The sequence below is a fragment of the Ooceraea biroi genome, chromosome 4 (assembly GCF_003672135.1).
Source record: "Ooceraea biroi isolate clonal line C1 chromosome 4, Obir_v5.4, whole genome shotgun sequence".
NCBI classification, from domain to species: domain Eukaryota; kingdom Metazoa; phylum Arthropoda; class Insecta; order Hymenoptera; family Formicidae; genus Ooceraea; species Ooceraea biroi.
In genome coordinates this window covers 1,886,187-1,902,589 of record NC_039509.1, presented here as the reverse complement: position 1 = coordinate 1,902,589, position 16,403 = coordinate 1,886,187, and the positions used below count along the sequence as shown (strand labels likewise).

Genomic DNA, 16,403 nt, shown 5'->3' with positions numbered 1-16,403 from the left:
TGACCCTGCATTATTTTATGAATGCTTTTTATTTTGTCAAATCAAAGTCGTTTTTATAAGTTATGAAATAATCAAGGATCGATTATGCATGTCGATGAAAGGAACAATATAAAACAGCGCATTTTACGGTCTATTTACTCGTAATTACTGCTTAACGAGTCAGCCCTGCGTAACGTTGCTCTGAGATAAATGGTTCTTTGCTCGTGGATAAAGCATTTTGCGGAAGTTGACGCTTAAGGATGAAATTTCAATCAAGCGAAAGCTTATTAATGTCTTGAAAGTATCGACGCCAATGTTTCTGGAAGTATCTACGTTCAAGACGAGACAGCGACTAAATCGAGACTGTCTCGCCTGTAGTCAAAGCTCAAGTAAGTGTAGAAGCATTGGCTTTTACCATGGCCGTATCCCTCAGATTTTTGCGTCTGACACATGATATGCAAGTTCCGCTAAGCAAAAAAGACCAAAGCTGGCACCGACAGTCTGGGAGGGTTAAGCAAGTCTGAGTTGGCAGTTCACCTATCCCCTTAGATGATAGCTAAAGTGCAGACAGCGAAGAAAATTATCACGTTGACTATCGCGATTCTGACGATCCTTGCAAAAGTTAAACTGACGATTACACATTCAATTTGTTGGTAAATTAATGATTGTTTTATTGGGGAGATCATTTACTATTCTCAATAAAATTTCTTCTCTTCACTATCTTTTAGAAAAAATTACAATCGACGCGTCCTAATTTTCTTATCTGCATAATTAATCATATTTGATAAACTATAGTTATGATATAAAGACCCTTGTTTTGCGACTGTGATATATGCGGCTGTAATGCTGTCATGAGAGAAAGAAAGCAAGTATCAAGTTGCATCCTCTAAACGTTTCCGGCGCAAATGAGATGTAGGCAACATCAGGCAACATCGAAGCTCGACTCGGAGGGGGGTCTGATGTACAGGGATGCTGAGCCATTCCGCCATTTCGATAGGTTGTTGGCAGAAATCCGAGCGGGTCTCATCATTAAGTAAGAATCCATTACCGCGTTAGTGGCACGTCAATAACGAGAGACGGCGGAGGTCACGTTAAATTATTCCGGTAACATTAAGCTGAACGAACACGGAAAGAGTCCTTCCCCGCCATCCCCTACATTATTAAAAAATACGCCGCACGAATTCTTTAAGAGCATAATTATCTGCATAAGGCCACGTTCTTTTCACAAACTTTCGCCGTTGAAAGCCGCGACTACTACTCATCAAAATACTCCGCCCGGTATCTTGATGAGATGCACATTTACCTGTCATCCGATTGTTCGGTTCCAACTATAGCAGCATATATTGTACCCTCCATCAGACGCGTGTATCGCGTATCATCTCTAGCAATTTCTATGCAATACTCTATACACAAATACCGGCTCCGTATTTCTCATATTCGTGTGGATTTTCGTCTCGGATTGCAATCTGCAGGTACGCAGCGCAGGAAATACGGGAATCCGCTGTATCGCGATCGGAGCGTAAGAACAAATATTGAGAAACATTTGAGATCGCCTTTGTCATCGAGTATTTGCCGTCGCTGGAATTCGCAATGATACAGTTGTACCCCGTAATAGCTTCATCTTTCTGCATGCGGAAGGGGTAGCTGGCGGAGGGAACGGAGGGTTAAAAGCGGACCGGCACTCTCATCATTCCGATCGCGCTGGGGTGGGCGGACCACGCGAAAAACTTCCGAACGGATTCTCTCGGTGGGGCGAGCGCCAGTTATTTTCGGGAAACCTCGACCGGGAATAAGGCTGGAAGTACCCAATTACCGTGGAACACAATACCTAGGAAATTTTTGCGAAGAAACTCGTAGCCGGGAGTAACTCGTTTCGAAGGCATCGCTTTCGAACGACGTCGAAAGTATCGATTCCCAAAGGCCGTTCTCCGATTCCCGTTCGTTCTTTCCTTCCCTCGCGTTTCCCGCATTCGATCGTACCGCACTGTTGGAATGGTGGAAGCTTTTATCTTGCTATGGAGAGAAGAGAAATGTCTCGCTGTACCAGGAGAGGAGCGAAGCCAGTGCGCGCGGATGCGTACGAGTATCGAGAGATGCTTTTTCAAAATTACGCTGGAGCACGAGCGAAATGAGCATTAGAGAGTATTAGAGAGAGTATTATGGAAGCGAAGGGAGATCGCCGTGTCACACACTGAGCTGTCTGACTGACGTTTTGTCAGGGAAATTATATTCCGATTCGTCCACGGAGGGCAGATTTATAAATGTTTCGGAAAGTTTCCCAGGCACGGCGCGTCGGAAAACCAGGGAATCGATACAAAATTGCAGCTGTCAATACGGCACAAATAAACTGTACTTTTGAGCAAGGATTGAAATCGGTATAACTTCGGCGGTGCACGTTCAATTCCCGATGCTATAGATACGGCAAAAAGGGATTGCTTTACGCCAATTCACGCACGTTCCCGTTACTGCAAATAAACATAGGGATTATTTTCCCCTGTGTTTATATGTCGCTTTAAACTGACTCAAATTGCACCGTTTTGAAATCCTGCTTTTGAGAAATATTTCATGTCATAAAGCATGTGACGCGTTGGATTGACGCAACTGCCGTTGCGACATATTTTACCAACGTTCGTCGAATCGCGATACCGTATTTTATGGACCTGCAGCGCGCGCGCGGGCGCGATACCGTTTTGTTACTTTCGAATATTTTCTTTCGTGCATAATTCCGTGCCGTGATACCAACATTCCGCGTATCGTCGGTGCACCGTGTTTAAATGATGAAAAAGCGGGAGCGGTGAAATCGCTGGACAGGAAAATGTATCTCGCGTGTATCTGCTTTTTTTTTGCCACCCTCCCCTTTCTCTACCGCATCCAAACGGCGTTATGCGTCCTCGGCGGATTCCAAAAGGGAATTACGGCCTGGTCGCGACAGTCGGGACTACATTTTACGCGATAACTCGATTATGTTTCACGGATGGCGCATTCACGCACTTGTGGCCTGTGCAAAGCATGTATCGTTTTGCGACAAAGGCATCTTTTCGACATTGTCATTACCGCGGTCGCTACGAGCGACATCGTATTTTTCAACGCGACACGTGCATGAGTGCATCGATCATTACTATCATCGATTATGATAAAGGAGAGAAATATCACGGTATCGCGCGGAAAGAAGGAAATCACGGACGATGGACGCACATACGAATCACGAAATTTGACGTTACGTAATGCGCGCGTTCAGCGTGAATCGCAATTAGATCGGCACAAATTACGTTGCTGCACGTCGCGGCACGCCGCAAATAATACTGTATCATTATTTACAGCAGTCCCGTGTACGCTTCACGCGTGCATCACTCCTGCCTTCGCATTTCTGCGCATTATTCGCACCGGTTTATAATTAACGCTTTCCCCGCTTGCGGTTTTGCTAAACGTCTGTCCCTCCCGGACTCGCCGAGTGTATAAATCATTGCGTTCAACGCACGCTCACGTTATCGGAGTGAATTTTAATTGAAGCCTGACGTCTTGCGTAGTCTGCCGTTTTGCATATAACTGAAGACGCGGAAAAGGCCGAATTTTTTTCGCGTTACCACAGCACTGAATCTCTCGCCGTGCTTTTCCGTGTCTTCATTACGCAGCGGGTGATTGTTGTTATTAGTGGAAAGATGGGCATACACGCTCGCGCGTATTAAAAGCGCCGACAGTTTTGTTAATGGCGCGAGTTTTAATCGAATTAACCCGCCTTTCGCGAAGAACCAACTTTTCGTGACGTGTTAGCGACGCACGCTAATGCCATTACCGGCAGACGTACGCGAAATTTGCACTCGGGCGACGACTCGCCCGTTACTTTAATTTCTAGGCACGTACGCGAAGGACGGAGAGATGAAATTATGGAGTGGAAATATATCGCGCACGTCCATGGAAAAGGAGATCCGTCGCTGTCGATCGTTTGGTTTCCTCTCTTTTTTTCGGAATCAAATAAAGGAATGCGTTATTATAGGACGATCTTCTCTCGCTCCGCTTATCATCGCGCGCCCGTTTCCCATTTCTTCGCTCCTCTCGTCAAAGACTGGCGAATAAATCCGACGAATCACCGACTGACAGAGCTGTTTAAGTCTCTAATCGACGCAATCTTGCTATCGAGATTTTCAGAGACAGAAGTGTACGTTCCAATGTTTCGAAAGGAAATGCTTCGGTACTGTTAAAAGTGGAATAATAAAATGTCTGGATATTAATGTGAGTTCTGCGACTAAAGAACACTTTTCCAAGTTACCAGTAAACTTCGGGATTTTTCCGGGAAATTTAGATTTCATTCATGCACTAGCGAGTGGCACGATAGAACATTTTCCGGAATACGGCACTCGAAGAATACCGCGAAATCTTTCTAAAGGAAACTAAAAAGCACACCTAAGAGCTCGCGTTGTACGTAACTAACTGTGAAAGCGCTATACAGCAAGTGAAACAGAAGTATTTCCGTGAGTAACCACGAGGGTGAAATTTTTCTCGCATGAACGAATTAAACAGTCATTGCAAGACGACGAAGCTTCAAGAAGGGACAAGAAGTAACGTCCACTGCGCTCTTTGTATTGGTTTTTTTGGAGGATAGCGTGGATCAAAGTGATCCACGAGAGCATCCCGAGAGGGGAAAATTTTTATTTGGAGTGTGTTAGACGTTCATTTCACGCGCGACCTGCACGTTTCTTTGGTACACAGGAAGATATGAGTTGACATGTGTTTTAATCTTGTACATTATTGCCGCTCGCGCGCGAATAAAATATGAGAGCCGCGCTCATGTGTTCCGGAGGGTCAAGTAGATATGTGAAACTGTGGGAATATTAAGTTACGTCGATGATGATATATTACGCTCCTTCTCGTCGAAAAGTCAAGGAAATTCCGACGCTGCTTCCAACGCTCGGTCTGCTTTTCGGATCGAAGGTCCGCATTATCCTCGCTCAATTTCCTCTCGTTTTATGTAGCCGCGTGTCTCTTTATCCTCTACCCTCGCCCAGGGTTTTTTATCCTTACTCGGTAAGGTGCGGAATAGTCTGGAGTCGGTGTAGCTCGTGTTAAGAGAGCGCAGGTATAAAGACGATAAATGAAGGAGCTTTCAAAGAAAACCGGAAACTACTTCAAAAAACGAAATAAACGTCAGCTAAGTTACTATGAGGAGAATTCTCGGTCTCTCTCTCCCTCTTTCTTTCTTTCTCCGAAAGACCGTCTCACGGTGATCGATTTTTGAAAATTCTGTCGTCTGACTTAAGTGAAGTGTAAAAAGGATGGAATACATTTTTCTGCTTCCGTGCATGGCACGAAGGTGCAAGTAAGGATAAAAGGAGGATAGAAGAAAATGTGAGATTGATGTGCACTCAGCACCATCTTCAAATACATCTTTGAAACTTGATTTACTTTTATTCTTCAAGACTCCGAGCGATTCATGAACGATTAGCGCCTCGATATTTTTCTAGAATTGATCTGAAATAATCTGGGACTTTCGTAGGGAGAGCTCTACATATACCTGTCCGGCAATTCCGCGACATCCCCTATACGCGTCCGCGCAAGAAAGCGATGCTTCGGCAAGGGCGGCGAATAAAGGAACTTCTGAAGCTGATTCAGGGACTGGAGGACTTTAAAACGCGAAATAAAAGTCGTTAGAAGTTACTGGGTCACGGTGGAAACTTCTGAAGTGAGCAATTTCGAAAATTTTGTAGGCGAGCCAGCGCAGAGGAGCCAATATCAACAAAAGAGCGAGGAACTCGCGTAATTGGCAAGAATTCCTTATGATTACACGTCTCCCCGATATTTCTTACCATCTATCTCGGTAAAGTACAGAGAGCTCGGTGAGCAACCGAGGAAAGTGGCGCGCAAAGAAAGTAGCGTCTTAAAATTCTGCAGGCAAATCGGAAACTGCGCTTGAAATTTGGAAGCTGCTCCGAAAATTCCTACGGAGAATGAAAACTAGAAGCCAGCGATTTCAGAAACTCCGCCGAGGGTGGACGGACGGCAGCTCCGAACAAAGCGACGGAATAGCGCGTATATTGGAGACTCCTTTTCTTCCCTCTCGTCTGAGGAATCTCATATAAGTACACGGCGGAGTCTCCGAAGAGGAAATATATCGCGCACACTCTTGTGGAAAGATCTCGCGAAATCTATCCATTTCTCGCCATGTTTTGTCGAATGGAATTATTCCTCGGCGATTTCAGGCATTTGTCTTTTCTTACCTGCGATGCAATCTTCGTTTTCCCTTATATCTGCTTGAAGAATTGAGAATCTTTCGCAGTGGTGACGGGGATGAGAGGAGGCTAATAAATAAAAGAAAGAGAGAGAGAGAAGAGAGACCAAATAAGAAACGTAAACTGCTTGAAGCTTGAGTCGAGCTTCTCGCTGAAGTCGACGTTTCTAATGAGAAACAACGCGAATACCATGAAAACGGCAGCGAGAAGACGGCTCACCCTTTCCTCGCTTTCGCGATGTAACGTAATGTAAAAAGACATTTCCGAGAGACAGCGTACAGATAAGGCAGACGGGAAGATATATTTCGCGAAATATTACAGGTTGAAATATTCGCTCTCATACGCTGCGCTTTTCAGATCGAGAGGATACATTATTCCCAATCGATTTCTTTTCGCTTTACTTTGCAGTGTGTCTCTTTGACTTCCCCTTGACATTTTCTGCCTTCCTCCTCGTCTCTTTAGCAGTACGTGCGACGGAGCTGATTTCCAGCTGAAGAAAAAGAAAAGACGAGGTGGGTGAAAGTAAGTTGAGCTTTTCAAAGGAAACCAGAAACTGTGTTGGAAATAAAATGAAAGTTACTGCGCTGGGAGTGCCGCGAGAACTCTTCCGGAGACTCTCTGACGTGAGCGGTTTTGCGAATTTCATGATTAAAAGCAACAAGAAAATAAAAACTGGATACGGAGAAGGACGAATGGGGGTAGTTACGAGGTTACGCGATATAAAAAGAAAATACCAATATATATATATCCGTGCTAGCATCAAAAAAGAAACATCACTAACGATAAATGTTGAAAGAGAAATTTATTGCTTAATATCCGACGTGCTAAATGTGTAAACTTTGTATACACATTTTATACATACACGTTTCTTTTTTACGCTTTTTATACACTTTTCATCACTTATCTCCTGTCGCGTATGTTAATATTTTTTACAATTTTGAGAGTGACAATGGATGTATTGCGGATAATTGAGACTGCACTACACTGGAATTTTATTGCTCTTTTTAAATCTTTATGATTGAAACGAGAAATGATCGAAGAGGCTATTGAAAATATTGTGACTTCATGGTAACGAGATGAAACTAAAGTCATGGTGTGAGAGAATTTGTAGCGCGGACACGATTTCTGAAATCTCGCCGTTACCAACGATAACGATGATAATAGTCGCGGTAGAAACAACAAGCGACGAGCGACGGGGTAACAAAGAAAATGTTGGTTGTTTCTTTTTGATGCTGGTGCCCAGGGGGTCGTAAGAATAACGCAAGTTGGAGGAATTATGTTTTCCTTTTGTCCGCAACGTGGACAAAGGCTTGCCGAGGAAAATAGCAGACTCGCTGAGAAGAATTCTTTGGTATGACGAGAGTGGAATAAAGCCCCCCCAAAAAGAAGGAGAACGTTGCTAATTTTAACATCAAATGGAATCACCTTATATTACACGTAAAAATTCCGTCACGTTACCGAAGCAGATCGAGACGTCACTTTTATTCATTCGATAACCATCTTGTCAAGCCTTCGTGAATCTCAATGGTATCTTCAAAACTCGTGCAACATGCACGTTTCTATTGCACGCACAAGTTTGTACCATTACGAGATCTCTGGCAAATTCAAGGGCTTTTGGCACGCGAGTGCGTGCACCATTTTTTCATAACGTTAAATAAAACGCGCTGTGCAACGCGAATACTTGAAATTGCATCCCGATGTTAACGCGGACGTCAATATTGAAATTTCCTCGGAGAGTTTATTAAAACGTGCTTCTTCGCTACATGTAATCGCGACTCAGCCGTGATAAAACTCGAGTGATGCAGCAAAGCGTAAATTAGAACAAGAGGAACGTACGGCATCATGGCGATCCGCAACATTGTTTTTTAATGCAGGAGGAGGGATAATGTCATCATGATAACAAGGGTATTTTCTTCATGAATGCAAAATGCAAGCAGAATTATGCTGTAGAATCGCTCAAAATGAGAATGATCAACTCTGCTTCCACCAATTTTACCCCTATACCTTTTGAAACTTGTATAATTTGTATTTCATTCAATTATATCGTGTGTCTAGTTTTCACACAAATCGATACAACTAAAAGTGCCGAAGGCACTGGTCGAACTAATTAAACAATTCTCCTTACTTCCTAATCAAACAAAATTATTAGCATACAATGCGCATATTTTTTTTTTCCATTCATTAAAAAGTTTAGCTTAGTCAGAAATTTGTAGCAGTTAATTTTTCAAATTAACCAGTTATTAATGTAGGAAGATGATGTACTTCATTAAATTACGTAACGAGGATACCTCGAGTGTTCGATGCGACGAGCGTTCGATAATGAACAATCGTTTCCAGCGCGTCGCGACGTTGATCGACCGAGCCGTCGTCGTCATCGTCGTCGTCGGCTGCGCGCACGAGAGAGAGCAGGGTACTTGGTCGTTCCTCCTCAGGGTTCTCAAGGTCGATGACATTACGCCCCTTTTAATTGCTGACGCATGCGCGGCGAGCCCGCGCGATTTAATGCTCTGGGCGTGAGCAGTCACGCATTTCACGCGGACGAAATAGCCTCTTGAATTAAGCAGCGCGGACCCAGAGGCACCTGGAACGAGTTTACCGGGGCTCATGCATACGTTTACGCGGTCACCGCGATTCAGGATCGCCGCCCCGCCACCCCTGCCGCATCCTGCCGCTCCATCATCCCCCGATGCAACGGGCGAAATCACGGCCGTGCCAAATCCCAGCCGTGTCGAATCGCGAGTCCGTTCTTTCTTTTTGACCGGCGAGCGCTTGATCCCGTCGCGATTAGCGAATTACGCGCGCTCGCCGCGCAACTCCAAGGGTTAATTTGTAATTTACGTCACATAAGAGAGAAAGAGAGAGAGAGAGGGAGAGAGAAGGAGGAAGCGAGGGAAAACGGTGCGGGGCAGAAAATCTCATTAATATATACATCACTACATCAGCCCTGATTTGCATGACGCATACGCGTATCCTCGGTCGATTCTCGAATGAGATTCCCGAACGCCTATAGGGTACCATGGAAGTATCTGCACGGATGCGAATTAATCCTTTCGTTCTGATGGGCGAGTTATCTCGATCTAGCGCTCTGTTCTTCTCGTCTCGTGCCGTTGCGAGGCGCTCGAGCTGTGGTCCCGCAGCCTCTGCTCGCCACTTGAGAGACGAGATGCAATGGCAGTTACATACCGAGGGGCAGTCATTAATTGCTATGGCAAAAAATGTGACGCTGCCCAGGCGAAATTCCGTAGCGGGGATTAATTCGCGGACGTGAAATCGGAGATCAGACTGAGAGCCAAATGGTGCATCTTATCTGGCAGTCCTGCAGCAATCGCGTGTCGATATATTTCTGTTGGCTCGATAAATGCGTAATTGTATCTCACAGTCGGGTACCCCACGAAATTTCTCTTTTAGATACGCTATCGATTTTATTGCATTACGTGCACAGCCCCGCGAGTCTCTGCATGTATGCGCATTAAATGCAATCGGACGCGACCAGCACAACCAGAGCTTTGCGCTTGCTATTCTTATTTCCCAAATATATATATATATATATGTCTCTGTTGTTTATGAAACGCCGATGCCTTCTATTCCCGTGGATTGTTGTGCAAACAATATACACGGGTTACGCGTCGCGTCATCTGAATAAATCATATAGCTACGACTGCGCCGGCTCCGCGCAGCCCCGGAAGGAAATACACGCGTACACTACGAGCCGCATGCCTCCGGCCAAATGAAGAGTTACTTTCGAAATATGGGCTTTCCGATTTGCGACGTTTACCGGGAAATTCGCGCGCGAGTCCGCTGGCACGATGAGAAGACGGATGAACATCCGGAACGCGCGCGCGTACGTACATCTCACAATCAGAATAAAATATGCGCGCACTTTGTGCGGAATCATGTGCATCGTTTATGCTGTAGCGAATCGCTCAACTGTACCGAAGACTCTTGCAAGAACATTAGAATTTTCACTGCATCTTCTGAATCGTAAAATTGCGGGTTTCTGGAGTATCGATTTATCGCGTGCTTCAAATGTGTCTCGCGTTCCATTCACATTCTCTTCATTTCGACTTTGCGGGTATATATGATTCGGCAGGAAATTTCGTCATTTGATGGATAAGTTCATCAAGATTGCGCGTAAATTAACAGGATTAACAAATAATATTGCGTCTCCTATTATATGTGCGCGCCGCGCCTCGAAATTCATTAAGTTTAACAAGCGTCGGATGAAGTTACATTTAAGGGAATAATCCCTTCCGACGCATTTCGCGGCGGCCACGATTCGGCTCTGCCTCGGTTAATGCGGTAATATTGTAGCCATCGGCTTCTCTTTGTAATCTTAATTGGTTCTTGGCTATCGAACATCTTGATTGCAAGCACATGTTCTTGTTCAACGCTACCGGGGCTACGCGACTCGAATACAGCTAACGAAGGAACGTTCGTTATGCCAACAGAACAATTTATCGAGGAGCTTAATTTCACTGTGCTCGCAGTGCACATTTGTGCATTTGCTATGCATATCGCTAATAAATTTATATGTTCCTCAGACTTTGAACTACTCTACGTTGTACGCGTAAGAGAAATCGTTCAAATTCCCTGGATTTTTAAACAGGCTGTTGTTTATTCTCAAAGTATGTACTTTTAGACTTAAAATCGATTTTATTTATTTCCTTCAGTCTTTCTTGAAAATGGTTAAACCGAAAATAGTCTTCTACTTCGAAAATAATTCAGTTTCGGAACATCATGTTACATTGCGAGACAGCACAAATACAATTATGAGATTTATTAATTTCCAAGTTGTCAGTCAAGAAATCGCTTTTAACCATATCGTTTTTCAGAAAATTTGTATCTCAAAAAGCAACGATCGATTATTATTTAGCTATTTAAACGACTACACAGTTTTAATACGAAAAACATTTTTGAAATGTACATATGCGATGTACTGATTATTTTAAAGCGAACGCTACGGACAGTTTTTTAAGTAAAATTATCCGAGAGAATCGGTCAGATAATCAATGCACAGTCTAGCACATAGAATCTATTCTTCTTCCTGCAAGTTGGAAAAAAGTATTAAGGAGAACTTGTGAGGTACTTGAAATCTTGCTTCCAATTACTGTGCGAGCGATTATCGAGGGCACGATTTCGCCGGTAACGCGTATCAAAATTAGCAGCCGGTGATGACGGTAATATTGCACGCTCTTTGTAACATAATTGGCAATCGGCTACCGCAAATCTTGATTAAGGTGAGCTATTCTCGCTACTACTTGAATGGGCTCTCAGTCCAATCGAGTTTCCACAAATTGCGGTCATTGTATCGAACCAAGTGTAACAAATACGCCGTGGAAAGTTATCTGGATTTCGATTTTACAGTTGTTCCACTATTTTGAACAGTAGAAATGTGGAAATGTGCTCTACATGACGTTACTGATGACATAACTGTTTTATATTAAAATATGACAATATTTTATATAAAAGTATGACAATATTTTATATTAAAATATGACAATAACTTGTTGTATTTAGAATATTCATCGTCATTCAGAAAAGTTATTGACTTCTTGAACATGTTTCACATTTTCTTATATACGGCTAATAAAGAGTGATGCAATGTAGACATCTGGCAACATAAAGTCTATTAACGTTGTTTAACGTTAGTCTCGATCAATTTCAGTCTTCGCGCAAAAACGGAGGAGCGAGTTTTTACATAACACGTGACATCGTACGTATTTTTCTCGAGTTTTTCCCGAGATTGGATCGTTAAAACTTGGAAAAATGAAAACTTACTCCACCTGCGACCGCCATCGCCGAGAAATTTAACATAGCGCACCGCATATCGTATCGTAGTTTTATACTGATGAACAGAGAGATGCACATTTTTATATGTAAGCAATATCGATTTTACAGGAAAGAACATTTATTACTGTGAAATTATTGAGAACGATTAAATGTTCTCGATAAAACGTTTAACGTACTTTTCAAGTTCTCTACCGTTACTCCTCGACGAGGCGATAAAAATGTAAATGCAAGAGGATCGAAGTGGAAATAGCAAAATAAAGTAAAATGGTCAAAAGAGAAGAGATATTCCGTCTTGATACTTTACGTGAATCTGAATACATTAGTCACTTCCTTATCGGTCATGTCTGTGAAGATTCCATTAGACTCCCGATTATATTATTAGTTCCCGAGAGGATTTGATCGGAAAGTCAGATATGGAAAATTACCGGTCACGACTATCGCGGCTAATGTTCGACGAATGATACATGGGTCGCCGGTTATTCTCGTTCTTTACATACTCTGCACACATTCACGTGTCCGACATTAAAATTGTGTCGCGGCCCTCGCCTATGACTTTTATTCGTGGCCTCGCCAATTACGTAAAGGTTGCTCCGAACTCGAAACGGAGTTATCAGATTATCCGGATTGTAGCTGGAATCAGATTTGGTTCATCGAGTACGCGGATCCCCCTCCACATTCGTAAGCTCCTTTGCATCTATTGTTGACTGAATGCATATGGATGCAGCTTCATCTACTTTACCGTCTTTCTGTTTTATTCGATTAAGCAGCGAAGAGCCGAAAGCGCATCCTCTCGCGAGCGAAAAAAACTTCGATCGAGCTTGATATGCATCGATGTTGCTGAATCTGATCAATTTTGTACGTTTTCCCTTCTTCCCTACCTCCCCGGTGTCTGCCCTTTGCGCAGGTACGCCTCCGCGATATCCGATACCGATAATCCCACGCCGAGCGATACCCGGTCGGTTAGTCAAATCACGATCGCGCATATGATCGATGGGGAATCGGCGTTTCGCTAATACGAGAATATTCATATCAAAGAAATAGTATACAATACAGCACCGACCTTTTTTTCACGAAAATCGATATCTGTACAGTAAGGAATGTCAGGCAACACGATTGCTGGGAAATAACACATTTGTAGTATACATTATCAAGTAAATTGCCACAGTAATTGCTGTCAGTTATGTAGAACGAACGAAAGATGTTTCTCATAAATTTTTAGTATCGCAAATGTAGAATGCCTTGCACCTTGATCATATAACTATTATATGTGTCTACCATCGAAAATCGATGTGTCAATGTGATGTGCCAAGATCGCGAATGCATGTGTGTCTGATACTTAATCTTTTAGATCGAATGTCGCTTGAGCGAAACTACCTTTTTACACGTTTAGTCGGTGTAGCTCCCGGATCCGCTAATAAAAAGAATGTCCGAACCGTGCAGAACTGATCTAAATCAATCCTTCGCTCGATTTCAATCAACCCTACACGCTGCTGAAATTTCAGGATAGTCCAAGTCGGACAGTTCTGTCGTTCTCCTCGTAAGCTCCTCCGATTTATTACGTAACCCCTCGTCTCTGTGTCCATATAATGGGGGGTGAATCTGTCCGCTGTGTGCTTTTTGTCAGACACATTTCGTGACATCCGCGTTAGCCTCACCCTTGTCTCTCCATTTTACCCTTGTTATCTTAGTTCATTCTTCTTGCTTCCTTTTAATATTCTTATTATTCATGCTACACGCATTCTTGTCCATCCGACATATATTCCTACGCCGTTTTAATGATAAATTAAATTGAGAAAAGTAAAAAGTTCATCTTGGATGTTCTCTGACTAAACGTCGGAAAAAGCTGACAGGATATACCAGCGTCACGGAATTATTTCACCTTGACATACATTTTATTATTCACGGCGTTGCCTAGAGTGTATTAAAGGCAACCGAAAGTAGGTATATAAAGTAGCTATATGACGAAGCTATTCAGCAGGCGGCGAGACTTATTGGTTTAAACGACGCAGAAAAAAGAACTGTACTCTTTCTTTGGTCCCTCTCTCTCTCTCTCTCTCCCTCTCATACACACTTTTTCTCTTCCACGCGTTCTTTTTTAAATCTTTTTACCTACACTTCGCGTATAGATGCGCGTACCTTTTCATCAGCGGCGCAATCTCTATGCAGCACAGAAAATTCGATCGAATGCACTCGACCAGACTGCCGCGCAGCAAATAAACTCTTAACATGCATCAAAGTCGATCCAATTAACGCAAACTATCGCGGGCAACGACAATTCCTAAAAGAAAAAGAAAAAGCGAGAAAAATACCCCACCGCGAAAGTTTATTCCGGCCTTCGAGCAGCGTGACCGCTGAACCGTATAAACGCTCAGTTGCCGAACTAAATTCCCGATAAAGTCACGTTCAACCGAAACGGGTCACCCGGTGTAACCCCAGCTATGCCTGTATTATTCGTTTGTCTCTGAGCCTGTGTAAAATTCTGCAAAACGTGCGCATATTTATCGGCCTCGACAAATACACATACGCGCAATAAAGGATCGCCGAAAACAGAGCTCTAATTATTGACCGATCGCAAGCAGAGGCTCGAAATATGAACGCTGATCAAAGGAAGGTATGTTGTGCACCGGTCGGGAATTTAGGTCTTGGATCGAGGAGTGAGATCGAGTGCATCGTACGTTTCCCTGAGCTTTACCATGTTACCACGAAAATCAGACGCGGAGCAGAACGCGCGTCACTTTACCCGATTTATCGCTTCGTACGAGGATATTGACTTACAAATTTTTCACATATGTCACGTAACGCTATTCGGATTAAAGGTCGGTCGAGCAACGGAAAGGAGACACGCGGACTACGAAATCTCACACATTTCTCCTTACATCAAATCCATACATCGCACTTGTCGAACGGATCGTCGACGGATCATTCTTGGCGATGTGAATAGTTTGCGGAATTTTACAAATGTTGATTTTTAACTGAGAAAGCATTCGTTAATATATCCTTCAAGTATTTTAATCCCATTTTTATTGATTTTTCCGTATTTTGTCTGCGTTTTTAATATATTTTTAATACATTTTGTATTATCCATATCCCGAATACATTCTTTCATGTTTCCGCAATCGCTTTATGGAGAATAACAAATAGTTAAATACACGTAGATATTCCAAAAACCGATATTTTATCGGATTCAATTGCAGAAATTCGCAAACCTGTTACTGATGAAAATAAAAAAGACTTTAAACTTTAATAACAACGTTTGAAAACGTTTTATTTTTGAAATAATCTTTTATCGCAAGCCCCAGGGATCTCCAATACATTTCTGGCTTGAATTACGATCAGTTTGTTGTCAAATTGTAGTTTCCGTTCGATATTTATTATGGCCTAAGTGGGGAACGATCTTATGCATTTGCTAGCTATCTGCTTGGAAATTGTTCGCGAACTTTAAGTACAGAATGTGGTTCGCGATCAATCCGTCAGCGGTTTGCAATCTGCTGCGCCAAGTGTTCAGTCATATTTCTTTCTAACGCAAGCTTCGTACAAGACATCGTTCGCACGCGCGAATTAAACTGTACTATATTTTATTCGCAGACAAGTATTAATCTCCTGTTCTTTTTGACACTTTTCGCTGATGAGAAATTGATTGCAAATTTCACGAATAATCCGCGGAAATTCACAAAAGGTAACGCTACACGTACGTAGTCCATCAATTTTAAGAGACCTACAGGACCGATCTATCGCCATTCAGGGAAGATATTAAAAATGATTCGCGTCGAATCGATTCACGTCGACGTTCCCGCGCGGGCGTTACATATTTATCGAGCTATGCAATTCACTCTGCGATTAACGCAACGACCATTTGCGTAGGTCGATTATCAGTTATTATTAATGGTGATGAATTTGTCAGAGCCACGAACCTGTATGAATACGCGGTGGACAGTCGATGTGCCCGGAATAACAAAGCGCGCGATAACGCTTAACGCCGCAGATGTAACGTAGCGAATTATAGATACATTCATAGATCACAGCACGAATAAGTTATTTATCGATATTTCTGGCAGGTTCGGCGCGACGAACGCGCGAAATTAATTTGTGGTCGCACTTGCGAAACCAACGTGATGCTTTCGCGTCTCGGCTGTCGCGGATACGAGAGAGAGATGTATACGAATCGCCACGGACTTGCGCTACCGGACGCCGACTTATTGCTGGCTGCTAACGAATCAAGTAAAGAACGACGGGCGTTAAATCATCCCCTACGAAGGGCTTAGCCAGATAGGACAAGCTGCACCCTGCGCCGCGAAGAAGAACGGAGCAGGTGGTGCGATCCTTGTACGATTCATGTATTCCCGACGTGGCGTTGACGCCGAAATTCCGGAGGTGACGAACGCGTTAGCACCCCCGTTAGGCCACGTGTCC

The 16,403-nt window shown here is 43.3% G+C and overlaps 1 long non-coding RNA gene across 1 annotated transcript in view; it reads right to left on the bottom strand.

The window, feature by feature from the left end:
* Positions 1-16,403, bottom strand: part of LOC113561787 — a 59,357-nt gene that overhangs the window by 26,256 nt on the left and 16,698 nt on the right. The gene's annotated exons all lie outside the window — the stretch shown is intronic.